Here is a 14,586-nt window from a genome sequence, read left to right as displayed (position 1 = left end):
TCATAATGCTGCAAAGGGTCCCCCTGAGCAAGCCCCTCTGCGGGGGTTCCACCTGCCCATCTGACCCTACCAATCCAGGGAGACAGTCCAGCGAGGCCCTGCTGAAATTAACCAACCTAAAAGGCCCTCTTTGTCACCCCAGTGAAGTAGAACAAGTCAATTCTATACCAAGTGCTCTGGGCAGGCAATAATGGACTTTTCTTTCCTGCAGTAGATCAGCTGACGTCAGGAGGCAGGAGCTCTGCCAAGTCTCCAGGCAGCCGGGCATCTGTAAGCCAGCCGCGCTCGGCCTCTGCTGTAATCACACCAGACCCCAAAGACAGGCTCGCGGCGGCTCCTGCTACCCCTTCGCCTGACAGGGAGCTGTCCCTATACAAGTTCCAGTTTCTCTGGCTCCTAAGAGGGCCATTTCCACAGACTATACTCAACACCAGGACAAATTTCGTATCGACAACAAACTATTGCCACTCCAAGGCACTAGGGCCTCTGGCCCAAAACTCTGAGAGTTGGTGGAATTTTCCACCAGGGTGCTGCACACACTGCAAGGACTCCACCCCCAGCCAGAAATTCGCAGCTGATAAGATGACTCCACAGAGAAAGCTCTGAGCTGTTCCCAGCCTTAACGGGATTAACACCTTTTGAGAGCTAGAAAGGAAGACTTTGGGAAATGTGCCATTAAAACACACACACACAAGCCAATCTCCAACCATACAGACCTATCTACAGACTCCACTAACTGCCTAAAAACCGCAAAGGAGCCAAATTCCAGGACAGTGATCAACTGCTTATCTCAAAGCACCAGAAGGACTCTGATTTTGTCAATCAGGTCTATGTTTGTGGAGAATGAAGGAGGGGAAGTGAATGGCTGGATGTATTCTCTGTGTAAGGACAGCTTCCCATTTAAGGTAACTGAAGGAAAAAGGCTCAGATTTTGGCAACTAATTATTAGAGAAGACTGGCTATTTTTAAATGCTGCAATGCAGCAAGACTGTTAGCTGCATCATTCAGCAAGTAATGTGAATTGAGCACAGGGGATAACACAGGAATTACAACTATGTCCTCTATTGTAATAAATAAAAAGGACTTGTCAGCATTCGTACAACATTGCTAGATCTCTGGGAAGAAAGTGGGTGTCTAAAGATGTGAATCTTGGCTAGAAAGTTCTAGTTCAATTCAAGCCATGCATGAGAAGGATTCCTCATAACCAACACCAACTTAATACACATTATCAACTGGAAATGATTCCTACGAAAGAAGCTGGCCATTAATTCCTACCTTTGTCTTCCTGATGATCACCCACAGACAGCTATTTGAGGCACTCTTTGGTACCTAGGGAATTCTGTAAAGCCTTACCCTAATCCACAGAGGCTACAAAACCACGATGTGAAGGGAGGGGTCTGTCCCTGGAGAGTGGGAAGAAGGAATGGGAGGGAAGGATACTGTTAAGCAACGGAGAAGACTGCAGAGACTCTCAAACCAAAGGTCAAACGCTCTGAACCCTGCACATCGGGCACCTGCAGTGAAAGAGCAGCTTAGGACACCTTCACGCGGATTTCACAGAGTGGAAGAATCCAGTCAGGAGAGTTTCTCTATGGAACCTCAGAAGAGAATACAATTGTGTCCAAGGCCAGAGGAGTCACTATTTGGAAACAGGGCGGGGACTGCGGACATCTTAGCGAACTGAACATCTTAGCCAGCTGAGCTTGCCGTGAGGGCAAGGGCGTTTGAGCACTGCAGAATGAATTCAGACCCCGGGCAGGGCACCAGATACACTGTTGTTTTTTGTGTGTGTGAAGGCAAAGGGGTTTTCGGGACTAACAGGATGAGATCATTTGGCTCTACAGAAAAATTCATAAACATCACCCAGAGCAGAAGGTCAGAGGAAGCACCCATCGGTTTGTGTTTGTTGCTTAGTCAGACCCCAAAGGTGCAGAAACAACAATGCCCTTTCTCCCTGGCTTAGAAAGCCAGCACATTTCCAGAGCAGGAGAACGGCATCCATGGACGTGGAAGGGCTCCCCCAGAACAAAGCACCAAAAATTAATTAGGGCCAGCACCCATAAAATTTGATGTTAATTGATTCTCAGATTAAGTGAACTGACTCAAAACCAGCTCAGCTACAGATTTTAGTGGTAGGCCTGAGGGTAAGCAGAGAGATAACTAGTACATAACTTAAGAATTTCAACCATGGGAAAGCCAGAAATATTTTTGCTTAAACCACATTCCAATCAGGATTGTAGATCTGCACGTCAGCCTTCAGCTTGGTTAATTCATTTTAACTTGTTAGAAGGATTCTGCAGAGGTGAGCAAGGATTAAGCTTAAAGCAGCAAAAGATTCTTTCATACTGCACTGCATCAAAATCCAGGAACATGGTTGAGAAAACTTACTCCTGAATGCCTCAAACACTACCTCGCTGCTACTTACCTTTTATAACCTGTAAAATTCAGATGAGAGGTATTTAAGTGCAAAATACTGTTACTGAGATTCAAAACAGGAAAAAGGTATCATGTGCCCATTTTTATAAACCTTGCTTAATTATCCAGTCTGATTTATAAAAGGGCTTGCCTTGGATTTATCACCCATAGTCACAGGAAATTTGCACAGTTTAGAGTTCTGCTTATGGGATATCAAGACACTAATTTTAAGCATTTTTCCTTTGGAAAAAGGTCCAATTTAGCAAACACTCAAGTACTGTATGTGTATAAAAACATATATAGTGAGTTTTTTAAACACGATAATGCAAGCTCCATTTCACTGTAAGAATTGTGGCAAAAAAAAAAAAAAAGTCAGTGGAAACAGGGAACAAACCCAAGTTTACAATATTTGCCAAACTGAAAAACACTATTTTTACATGTTTTCAGATTATACTTTCTAAATATCTAAGGTAATGTGTTTAGTCCCTTGGTTCTTAAAAACCAAGTAACCGTAATTAAAATTAAAAAAAAAATTAGCAAACACTACATGCAAACACCAGTAGGGTGGTAAGAAATTAATATATTCATGCCTTAATAAGAGGAAGGTAAAAAAACAAAAAGCTTTGCAAATTTGAGAATAAATCTACTAAGACTTTTGTTTAAGTAACACCAGAGGAAAAAAATAAAAGCCCATACCCTATGCAATGTGCTTAACAGAAAGGTCATGCAGGCAGGGATTTTCCTCCCCCCTCTCTTAGGATCATTCAACCTTTGCGACATATGGTCTTCACTGCAAGCCAGGCCAAACCATAAAAGTAACACATCTCCTGCATGCTGCTCAAATACCTGGACTCTGCGTTTACGAAACGATGACAGCATGATGGAAGAATGTGGTGTCTAAAGAGGGAGCAGGGAGAGCAAGATAACAAGCTTCTAAGGGCAAACTGAACACAGTGATTTCAAAACGAAGAACACAGATCCTGAAAGATACATGAATACAGGTACAAATCAAATTTCAGATATTCTCCCAGTGCCCTTTTCATTCTACAGAGCTTCTAAATCCCACTAGGGACTTAAAACGTGAGAAAGAACCAAGGTTCCCTGGTATTAGCAGAGGTGCTGCCTTGGCCAAGTCATACCCTCTTCTGGGTCTCAGTCTCCCCCCTTTTCAAATAGTCCTGAATACTACTGAATATCCTTTTTAACACTAGACATGCCCTCCTGCCCAACCCACATCCCGATAAATGAGCTGGGATTGCCAGTACTAGGTGATTTCTGTATTCCTTTCCATTCAGTCACAAATCAGTGTAACTTTGTGAAATCATCAGAAATGAGAAAGAACTCAAGCTACAGAGATCTAACCTGGGCCTAGTTTACTGGGACACCTCCTTCACAGAACACTATTTCCTGTTCAAAGCCCCTTTGAAAGGAACATGCAAAAGAGGTGCAAGTGGAAGGGAGGTACAAGGGCAGCTGTTCGGGTCCACTGGCCCCAAGTGCTCACTCTGCACGCCTCCCCCGCATTCCTGGAGTCAGCATTTGCCATCAGGACGCTGCATTCTGCTACCTACTCTGACCACAGCTGATGGACCGCAGCAGACCCGGCGCATGACTAGCAGAGTCCTCGCATAGCCCACGGAGGATAGATTACAAGGCCAGCCTCACGCCCACTGTCCTTAGCGCAGGTTCAGCAATGCCAGGACTGTGGACTATTCCTGACACCCACTTCTCAGCACCTGCAGTCGGCAGCCCCCACAAAGGGAAGAAGGCAGGTAAAGGAAGAACAGAGGAAATTCTAGCCCAGGGAACCAAAAGATATACTTAAAAACCAGCCCTCCCCATCTAAACTTGCTCATCAGATTGCTTGACAAGCTCATATTCGGAGCCTGTGACGTATCAGGTTTCTCTAATTATTAGATTACTATAAACACCCTGCCAAACACCAAAACCATATCAGAGAATGTTGCCCAGCTGATGGTTCACTGCAGGCATGCCTCACATCTGCCCAGTAGAGAGCAAACCCACCGGCTCTCCAGCTAGGTCCCTGGATAACAGCTAACACACTTTGAAGGTCCCTGGGAGTAATATTGGCCCAGTTACTAAAAAAGGCTTATAGCTAATTTCCTGCAGAGGTCTTTCCTGCAGCACATTTCCAAAACTTGGACTTCAACCTGACCTTTCAAAAAGCTGACATTAGCTGCAAACAAAAGGGAAAATACATGACTAGTCTGATGAGCTGGAACCTTGGCTCCATGGTTTCATACAGCTGAGTGTTCCCACTGCTGTTCTTCAGATTTTCTGTTTCCTGGCTGCAGACACCCCCACCCTTCCATCTTTGATACATTCTGTTTTAGCTAAGTCCAATTGCTATGACGACGCCATTTCTCAACACATTATGAAAATATTTCATATGCTCTCTCTTCTCTTCTTCCATGACAGCCATCATTGTAAGTTCTTCTAAAATAACATGAGGAAGACAGAACAAAGAGCCTACGTAGTTTAGGATCTATTATATAAAAGAGATTTGACAAGGTGTTGCACCATCTCAACCCAGCTTTCTGAGCCATTTAAGCTTTTAATTTAAAACACATTCAACCCTTAACTTTAACAAGCCCTTTGTTTAAAATACATTCTATCCCAGTACATCAAAGAGACTTTTCAAAGCAATTTTCTTTGGGAAGCGTCTAAACCAAATTCGCAGGGACGTCTTTCAAACAAAAGGCTGCTCTGTCATTCAACACTGGCAAGGCTGCAGAATTTTATACAAATAATATTATGTCCTCGACTCAAAAGACTTGGTCTGTCGGCACGAGGCGGGGGGGGGGGGGGCCGGGGGGGGAGAACTCTTAAAGCTTTTAAGTTATTTGATTTGGGTCTCATACAAAGTCAAGCGCCGCATTTTCCTACTATCCTCATGCAAATTCCAGTTGGGGAAGGAAGATATGTTTATTACAGGAAAGAAACGGAGATGGCCAGTCCTGGACCCTTCGGCGTCCACAGAAGGCCAAAGAACCGCCACAGAGGATGAAATTAAGGTCAAAGAGCCCTTTACTCCCAGCTTTTCCTCCTTCCAGGGCTGGGTCGGCATTGCTGGCGGAGAGCTGGGAAAAGGAGCTGCTGAGGTCGCTCCCAACCAAGGGAAGGGACTGGGGGCGGTGGGGGTGGGGGGAGCGTTCTGACGGGAGGAAGATGGGAGAAACGAAACGATCGGGGCCACAGCCCCCGCCCCACCTGCGACTACCGGATGGGGCCGGGCGGGGCCGCAGTCAGGCTTGCGGGGCGGGGGTGGGGTGGGGTAGGGTGCGGGGGGGAGGGACTCGGCGGCCTCGCCGCCCCCTCCTCCCAGTCAATGACATTCCAGCGGCCGGCGCCCAGACTCGGCCCCCAGGCTCCTTCGCAGCCCACGCGCCGCCAGCCGGTCGCCGCCAGCTCGCTCGGCTCCCCGCCCCACACTTGAGAGCTGCGAGGCCCGCCAGGCTCACCTGTCCGCGGGCCGCCCCGCCCCGCCTCAAGGGCTGTCCGGCTCCCCGCTCAGGGGTTGGCCGCCCTCGGGCCCCGCTCCCGCCCCGAGTTCGCCCGCTCCCCTCTCTCACCGGCTCCTGGGGGTGAGGGCAGTGGGTGCGTCGGGCCGGGGGCGGGGGTGCTGAGGGAACTGACGGGGCTCGGCGGCCTCCGCTCCTCGCCGTTCCCTTCCGCAGCGGGTAGTGGCGGCGACGCGCGCGCCCCGCCCCTTTTATAGGCGGCCGCGCGCGTTCCGGCGGCGGGCGGGCGCGAGCGCGGGGGAAGCGCCCCAGCACGGCGCGAGAGGCGGGGGGCGGGCAGCGCCGGCGGAGCAAATGGGGCGGAGCTCCGGCCTGCTCGCCGCCCGATCACCCGGCGGAAAGGGCCGAGCGCACCCGGACGGAGCCGAAGCGGCGATGCAGGGCGGCGGGAGGATGGGCAAGGAGCGCGCGCGCCACGGGTGGGGGTTGATGGTGCAGTGGAGGTCGCTGCCTCCGCCCGGGATGGTGGAGATGCTCCAGCCGCACCGCCCTCCCCGCAGCTAGGATCCTCCAGACCTGCCCCTCCCCGCCCTGCAGAAAATCTTCTGCACCCACACCCCTCCGCCCCTGGGAGCCCTTCCAGGACTGCAGTGAAGGGCGGGGCAGGGCCATTGCTGCAGTCGGCCTGGGGATGCTGCGCGCCCCAGCCGGAAAAACACCCAGTCCCAAAGGGTGAGATCACTCGTGTGCTTCTCTTCTTCCTGTGCCCTTTCCCTAGGAGAAGGCTTGTGCCCGGGACTCCAGTCAGCTTTCTCTCTGGTGAGGTTGGGGCAACGATGCAGTTTACGTCCGTCATTCTGAGATTTGAAGAGTTAACGACTTTTTGTATGCTTACATCAAGAGCTTTCTGACAGTTCGCCAGTAGAATAGGATGCATTAGTTCCATTTACAAAGACGTTAAGACTCTTCTTGCCACAGCTGACTTTCCTTCATGTGCCAGGCACTATGCTGACTATTTCAAGTGTGTTACCTTTTTAAAAAATGTTTTTGCAATAATTTTATGATTCAAATATTATTTCCTCATTTTACAAAAGAGCAGTCTGATATGGAAGCTGGGTCTCTTGCCCTGGGTCAGGCAGCTAGCAAGAGGAAAAGCAAGGATTTGAATCTGGGCAGTCAGAACCTTCTTAAACAGTGTGCTTTGCCATAGGAAAGGGAGGCATTGTGATGGTGGATGCTAGGATGCCGAAAAGAGAAAGAGAGGATTTCTGGAATTTCTGTTTCTTACAGTCTTAGCAGTTTAAGGGCCTGGCTCTGTAGCTAGAAGCCCTCGATTAGGAAGCCCTTTCCCCACCCCCATTCCTGGCGACAGCTGGGCCTCAGCCATAGCGAGTAACACCCAGATCATTCCTGTGCAGTCAGGCAGACCAGGAGCTCTGCAACTCAGGAAGGCCTCCGCCTGCTGGTTACCAAGCACCGTCCCCTTTAAATAAATATAAAGGCAGTAGGCATTGCAGCAGGACTTGGGCCCGGGGCCCAACCCTGACCTTCTTGGTCCCCAGTAGTTTTGGCTTCTTCCCTGTAACTGGGATTTGCAATCAAGTTTCTAAGCTGCTCTGGCTTGAGCCCTGATCATGAAGAAAAACTCCCTTATTCCCTCACTTCCCCAGAGTGCAGAGAAAAGAAAAGGAGTGGCCACACCTCAAAAGTGGCTTTACAGAATCTGGAGGAAAAACGTAGGAGGATGAGAGGCATTTCCTGCAATCCTCCATGCAGAGAAAACAGGCCCGGGTAACTCCTCCCTGGGGTGTGCATTTCTGGGAACAGCTGATGGCGTCCAAGGCCTTTCCTCCAGTGGGTCGCAGCAAAATGTTTAATTGAGTATTCAGGTCTGGACAAAATGGCTAACACAATCATGGCTCTCCAAAATTCCCAAGACCTCCTGCTCCAGCAAAGAACCAGTCTCAAGGCCATGGACAGAAGCTGTTAAAAAAAAAAAAAAAAAAAAAAACAACGAAGGATTTTTCTTTTAAATCATTCTGGCTTCTTAGTGATGGGGGGTTTGGCTGCATTTACCAGATGCAAAACAGATTTGAGACCTTCAGAGAGAGCTTGATACAGAAACGAAAATCTTTCTCGTTGATCCTTTGTCTGATCTGAGCCATGGCCAAAACCCAGTCTCTCCAGCCTTCTGCAGTGCCCACCCACTCATCTGCCCTGGTCGGCATCTGGCACTAGCTCTGGAAACAAGAAGTTGAAAAAGCTGGGGTTCTATTGTCTGCCTCCCTCACCTCCCACCAGTTTCCCCACATGCCTAACACTCTGCTAGGTGTGGGGAGGGAGATGATAAAGCAGATACTGGCCCTCTTTGTTTTCTGAGAGACGCTCATTCAGAACAAAACTAAAAGAACAGCAGAGCAGCTCTGTAACCAATCCAGTCTGTAACCAATCCAGTCATGTCCATCCCAGCCTCTTGAAAAGTCAGTGAGAGGAGAGTGGGGGATGACCGAATCCAAACTCCTTTTTCTTTCTTTTCTGTTTTCTTTTTGTTTTTACTGCACTGCACAACTTGTGGGATCTCAGTTCCACGACCAGGGACCAGGGATTGACCCCGGGCCACAGTGGTGAAAGCCCAGAATCCTAACCAGTTTGCCATGGGGGCACTCCTCCAAGCTCCTTTTTCTATTCTAGCAGTTTTAGGAAGGTGTGATATGTGCCCTTTTGATGCTTTTGAACTGTAGTGTTGGAGAAGACTCTTGAGAGTCCCTTGGACTGCAAGGAGATCCAACCAGTCCATCCTAAAGGGAATCAGTCCTGAACATTCACTGGAAGGACTGACGCTGAAGCTGAAACTCCAGTCCTTTGGCCACCTCATTTGAAGAACTGACTCATTTGAAAAGACCCTGATGCTGGGAAAGATTGAAGGTGGGAGGAGAATGGGACGACAGAGGACGAGATGGTTGGATGGCATCACTGACTCGATGGACATGAGTTTGAGCAAGCTCTGGGAGTTGGTGATGGACAGGGAAGCCTGGAAGATGGGGTCGCAGAGTTGGACATGACTGAGCGACTGAACTGAACTGATATGTGCCCTTAGGCATTTATGTAGTCTCAAAACCTTTTCATGTCATTCAAGAGGTCAACTATTGGGAAACATACTAACTGTAATGATGTTTTAAGATAATTTCATTTTAGGGGCTTCCCTGGTGGCTCAGTGGTAGAGAATCCACCTGCCAATGCAGGAGACAGGTTCCATACCCTGATCATATCTCATATGCCATGGAGCAACTAAGCCAGTGGGCCACAACTTTTAAGCCTGTGTGCTAGAGCCCAGGAGCCACAACTAATGAGCTCATGTGCTGCAACTACTGAAGTCTGTGTGCCCTAGAGCCTGTGCTCCACATAAAGAGAAGTCACTGCAAAGGGAAGCCCACACACCGCAACTAGACAGTAGTCCCTGTTCGCCACAACTAGAGAAAAGCCCTCGCAGCAACAAAAACCCAGCATTTAATTGTGGCTCCCAGGCTCTAGCACAGGGGCCTTCTCTGGTAGCTCAGCTGGTAAAGAATTTGCCTACAATGCAGGAGTTCAGTTCAGTCACTCAGTCATGTCCAACTCTTTGCGACCCCGTGGACTGCAGCACACCAGGCCTCCCTGTCCATCACCAACTCCCAGAGCCTACTCAAACTCGTGTCCATCACGTCGGTGATGCCATCCAACCATCTCATCCTCTGTCGTCCCCTTCTCTTCCCACCTTCAATCTTTCCCAGCATCAGGGTCTTTTCCAGTGAGTTGGTTTTATGCATCAGGTGGCCAAAGGATTGGAGTTTCAGCTTCAGCGTCAGTCTTTCCAATGAATATTCGGGACTGATTTCCTTTAAGATGGACTGGTTGGATCTCCTTGCAGTCCAAGGGACTCTCAAGAGTCTTCTCCAACACCACAGTTCCAAAGCATCAATTCTTCAGCGGTTAGCTTTCTTTATAGTCCAACTCTCACATCCATACATGACTAGTGGAAAAACCATAGCCTTGACTAGACGGACCTTTGTTGGCAAAGTTATGTCTCTGTTTTTTTAATATGCTGTCTAGGCTGGTCATAGCTGTTCTTCCAAGGAGCAAGCGTCTTTTAATTTCATGGCTGCAGTCACCATCTGCAGTGATTTTGGAGCCCCCCAAAATAAAGTCTTTCACTGTTTCCATTGTTTCCCCATCTATTTGCCATGAAGTGATGGGACTGGATGCCATGATCTTCGTTTTCTGAATGTTGAGCTTTAAGCCAACTTTTTCACTCTCCTCTTTCACTTTCATCAAGAGACTCTTTAGTTCTTTGTTTCTGCCATAAAGGTGGTGTCATGTGTGTATCTGAGGTTATACGCAATGCAATGCAGGAGACCTCAGTTCAATTCCTGGGTCGGGAAGATCCTTTGGAGAAGGGATAGGCTACCTACTCCAGTATTCTTGGGCTTCCCTGCTGGCTCAGTTGGTAAAGAATCTGCAGTGCGGGTTCTGGGTTCAGTCCCTGGGTTGGGACAACCCCCTGGAGAAGGGGACGACTACCCACTCACAGAGTCAGACACAACTGAGTGACTTTCACTTTCACTTTGACCCAGGCTCTAGAGCACAGGCCCAATAGCTGGGGTGCACAGTGGGGTGCACTTGGTTGCTCCGCAGCAGGTGGGATCTTCCTGGATCAGGGATAGAGCCCTTGTCTCCTGCATTGGCAGGTGGATTCTATACCACTGAGCCACCAGGGAAGCCTGTAATGACAGACATTTTCACTTACTTTGGCCATGGCAAGTTACCTGCCCATGCTCCCTGGGGAATCTTTTCCTCTCTTTTTCTCTCTTTAACACACACACGGGAAAGTTAACAGGCAAGCACTACTCCTTTTCCCCCCAAGAAGAGGGCTGAGTGGAAAGTCACACTGGCAAGTGGACTGTATTCTTCCCAGATGAGATTCTGCAGTGTCAGAGCTGGCAAGGAATAGCACAGCTCTTCAAAACAGTGACTGGAGGGAAGAACCTTGAAGACATTCTGCTAAGTGGAAGAAACCAGACACAAAAGGACAAATACTGTATGATTCCACTTACAGAAGAACTCTGGAACAGTCAAATTCATAGAGACAGAGCAGGGGTCGCCACAGCTGCAGGCAGGGGAGAATGGGGAGCAAGGGGTGGAGTGGCTTTTGCAAGATGAGAAAGTTCTGGAGATGGATGGTGTTGATGGTTAACATAACAGTCTGAGTGTGCCTGATACCACAGAATTGTACACTTGAAAATGGTTTACACCAAAAAAAAAAAGGTTTACACTGTAAATTTCATGTTAAATTTTGAACTGTTAATTTTACGTTATTCTATGATGACTTCCTCTTTAATCAGGGGCCAGATTAGAGAAGAGGACTGATAGCTGCTGGGAGCATGGACTTGACAGGTTGGTTTGCTTAACAGGATGGTAGGAGATAGCAGGGAGGTGAGCCCCTCCCTCCCTGGCACATATTCCTGATCCAGTTTGCTTATTTCTCATATGTACTCTCATGGGATTTTTTTTTTTTCCACTTTTTGGCCATACTGCAAGTCATGTGGGATTTAGTTTCCTCACCAGGGATCAAACCTGTGCCCTCTGCATTGGAAATGCAGTCTTAACCACTGGGCCACCAAGGGAAGTCCCTCACGGAAACTTTTAAAGTCCCATGAGTGTCTCTCTCCTTCCTCTTCATCCTTAACACACAGAATTCATTTCATAAACTATATGAAACCTCAGAAATTCTAGTAGCTTCGCACTGCCTACAGAATCACCCAGACTATTTTAATATTCTGGAGCCTCCACAGACATGTGCCAATGTACCTTTCCACAGCATAATTTCCTAATGTTCTTCTCCAGACCTGATGTTAGCTGCTTCTGAAACAAGTTATTTATTCTTCCAGTGTCACGCTTTTGCTCATAATTTCCCCCTTAAATTAGAATGTCCTTCTTTCCTGACACCCAGATTTCAAAGATAAACCTAGGAATTGTAATAGTACAATGAACTTCCATCTGCCTATAACCCAGCTTCAACCAACATCAACATCCTACCATTCTCATTTCATCTAGTACACCTAGTTTACCTTCAACACAGTTAGCTGCCGAACTTCATTGACTTCCGAACTCTTTTTTAGGATCCTCCAGAAAAACTTCCTGGGAAAAGCTGCCCTAAATGAAATGGAGCTATCTTCAATGCTATGTTACTTTTAGCTCAAACCAGCAAGCACTACAAGTACATAAATTATTCTCCATTGGACTAAAACTCTACACACCATGTCACCTATTTCAGTTTAAGAGGGAAGCATTTGCAAAATCTGGTGTAGACTCAACTTTCCATCGGTGGTATAGGTTGATGACTTCGCCGTCACCTTTGGAGTCACCATCCTGTTTTCAGGGTTGAATTTGTCACCTCATCAGAATTGTAGGCCTGATTTTTTGTTGTTGTTGTTAAGGAGGGGAGAGGATTATCTTTAACATTTTTCTCTTTTTGGCTGTGCTGGGTTTTCGCTGCTGTGCATGGGCTTTCTCTGGTTGTGGAGTAGGGGCTACTCTCTGGTTGAGGCACACGGGGTCCTCACTGTGGTGGCTTCTTTTGCTGTAGAGCATAGGCTCCAGGACCCACAGGCTTCAGCGGCTGTGGCAGGTGCTCTCAGCAGTTATGGCTGTTGGACTTTAACGTGCTCGGTTGCTCAGTCATCTCTGACTCTTTACAACCCCATGGACTGTAGCCCGCCCAGTTCCTCTCTCTATGGAATTTTCCAGGCAAGAATACTGGAGCAGGTTGCCATTTCCCCCAAGGGATCTTCCCTATCCAGGGATCGAATCCACTTCCTGCATTGGCAGGCAGATTCTTTACCACCAGGGAAACCCTGAGGATTATCTTTTAATTTTGAAATAACTTCAACTTTGTAGAAAAGTTACAATAATAGAAAGAAATCCCATACACCTTTCACCCAGATTTATCAATGTGTTAACATTCGATCACACTTGCTCTATTATTCTTACACATATTTGTAGATATATATTTCCCACCTGAATTAACTTGAGAATAAATTGAGGACATCATGTCTGCTTACCCACAGGTACATTAACAACAAGTACTTTCATTATTATAACCACAATACAATGAACAAAGTCTGGAAATTAACATTGACATAATACTTTTTTTTTTTTTTTCCTGCACTATGAGGCATGCAGGATCTTAGTTCCCCGACCAGGGATTGAACTTGCAACCACTGCAGGGGAAGCACAGAGTCTTAACCACTGAACTGCCAGCTAGGTCTCAACATAATACTATTATCTAACATATAGACTATTATCTAACATATAGACTCTATTCAGGTTTTGCCAATTGTCCCCATGTCCTGTACAAGACAAACACACACATCTTTTTCTGAACCAGGTTCCAATCCAGGATCATGTATTATACTCAGTGTAAACATCCTGAAGAAGAAAAAGGAAGACATTTCTTGAATACATCATCTGAGCCTGATGTTTTTTAAAACAATGGAGCCTGGTTGTAAACTAGATAACGAATTCTTCTATAAGGGGTGCTTCTGGGAGACCATGGCTCTCATCTGCTTTCTGCAAGTCCACAGGAAACTGAATGGAAGCACAGGGATTCATTCGGTGGCACAGAGAAAAGAGAAATGAACGCCCAGGCCTGATAAGGCCCCTGTGTGAAGCTCTGTGGCTCTTTTGCTTTTCCTGGCAGAGGTAGAAGAGATCCAAATCTAATCATGTCACTGCTGGACAAGTGGGAGAAAGCCCACAGTGCTGGGTGGGCAGTCTCCAGAACAGCTCCATTCTTCTAACCAAGGCCTGTTCTGGATTTCTCTGCCATTGGAATTTTCAGTTCACCATCAGATTTACTTTAAAATGATGTAGGACAATGATAAGACAAAAATACGGGCACTCAGCCTAAGAAATGAGGTCAAAGGAAGCAAGCAGGCAAGTGAGTACTTGAATTTAAAAACAGAATGTAGTCCTGGGTGTTCTAACTCAAAGGAATCTGATGTGACTACCCACCAGAAGCTGCTGCTATCGAGCCCAGCAATCTTTACCTCTGGAGGCAACACTATCAGTGAGCATCAAAAACCTGGCCTCCCTGATGCTCTCCTTTCTTGGTTTACCATCAAGAACCCAACAGGAATACCACGCATCAAATGACACTTGCAAGGCTGTTAAACATGTCTAGAGAAAGAAGATTCAAGTACTGTAAGAGGCATTTTCTATGGAGTGGTACAAATTTAAAGTGGAAAAGAACTTAAGAGATCATTTTGTCCAGTGACCTTTCATAATTTAATTTTTGGCAGAGCAAAACTTTGCTGTGTATAATCTTCCAAAGAACTCCAATACATATAGCACATAAAGCAAAAATGCTGTGGTAGAGAGAACCCGAGTTCCATGTGGGCCCATTAGTTCCACTAAAGACTGCAAATGTGAGTTGCTTAACTCCAATAAGAGGCACTGCTTACCTCCTGGTATCGATTTTCATTGTTATTAATAGGACAGTTTTCCAGCAGATGGCAGTAGAATCTTGAAGGAAAGTCTTAAAAATTTGCACAAAGCCTCCATATGCTCAGTCCTATTCCCTCAACACCCTGAAGTCAGTGGCTCCTAAGTTGTTCTGTCATTATGCACAGAAACTGCCAGCTGTCAAGCACAG

General features: G+C 47.1%; 1 protein-coding gene across 6 annotated transcripts in view; it reads right to left on the bottom strand.

Annotated features, from left to right (window-relative positions):
* SPTAN1 (spectrin alpha, non-erythrocytic 1) overlaps positions 1 to 6,147 on the bottom strand; it is a 58,257-nt gene extending 52,110 nt beyond the window's left edge. For 3 of the 6 annotated variants that reach the window (XM_018055898.1, XM_018055899.1, XM_018055901.1), the window contains exon 1: positions 6,009 to 6,147. The gene's annotated coding sequence lies outside the window, so the exon portion shown is untranslated. Of the gene's footprint in view, positions 1 to 5,897 lie in introns of all 6 variants that reach the window. The other 3 variants (XM_018055893.1, XM_018055897.1, XM_018055894.1) reach the window with 2 other exon arrangements.

Source organism: Capra hircus, chromosome 11 (assembly GCF_001704415.2).
Source record: "Capra hircus breed San Clemente chromosome 11, ASM170441v1, whole genome shotgun sequence".
Lineage (NCBI taxonomy): Eukaryota > Metazoa > Chordata > Mammalia > Artiodactyla > Bovidae > Capra > Capra hircus.
Note: the sequence above shows the minus strand (reverse complement) of the source record. Positions and strands in the feature narration are given on the sequence as shown.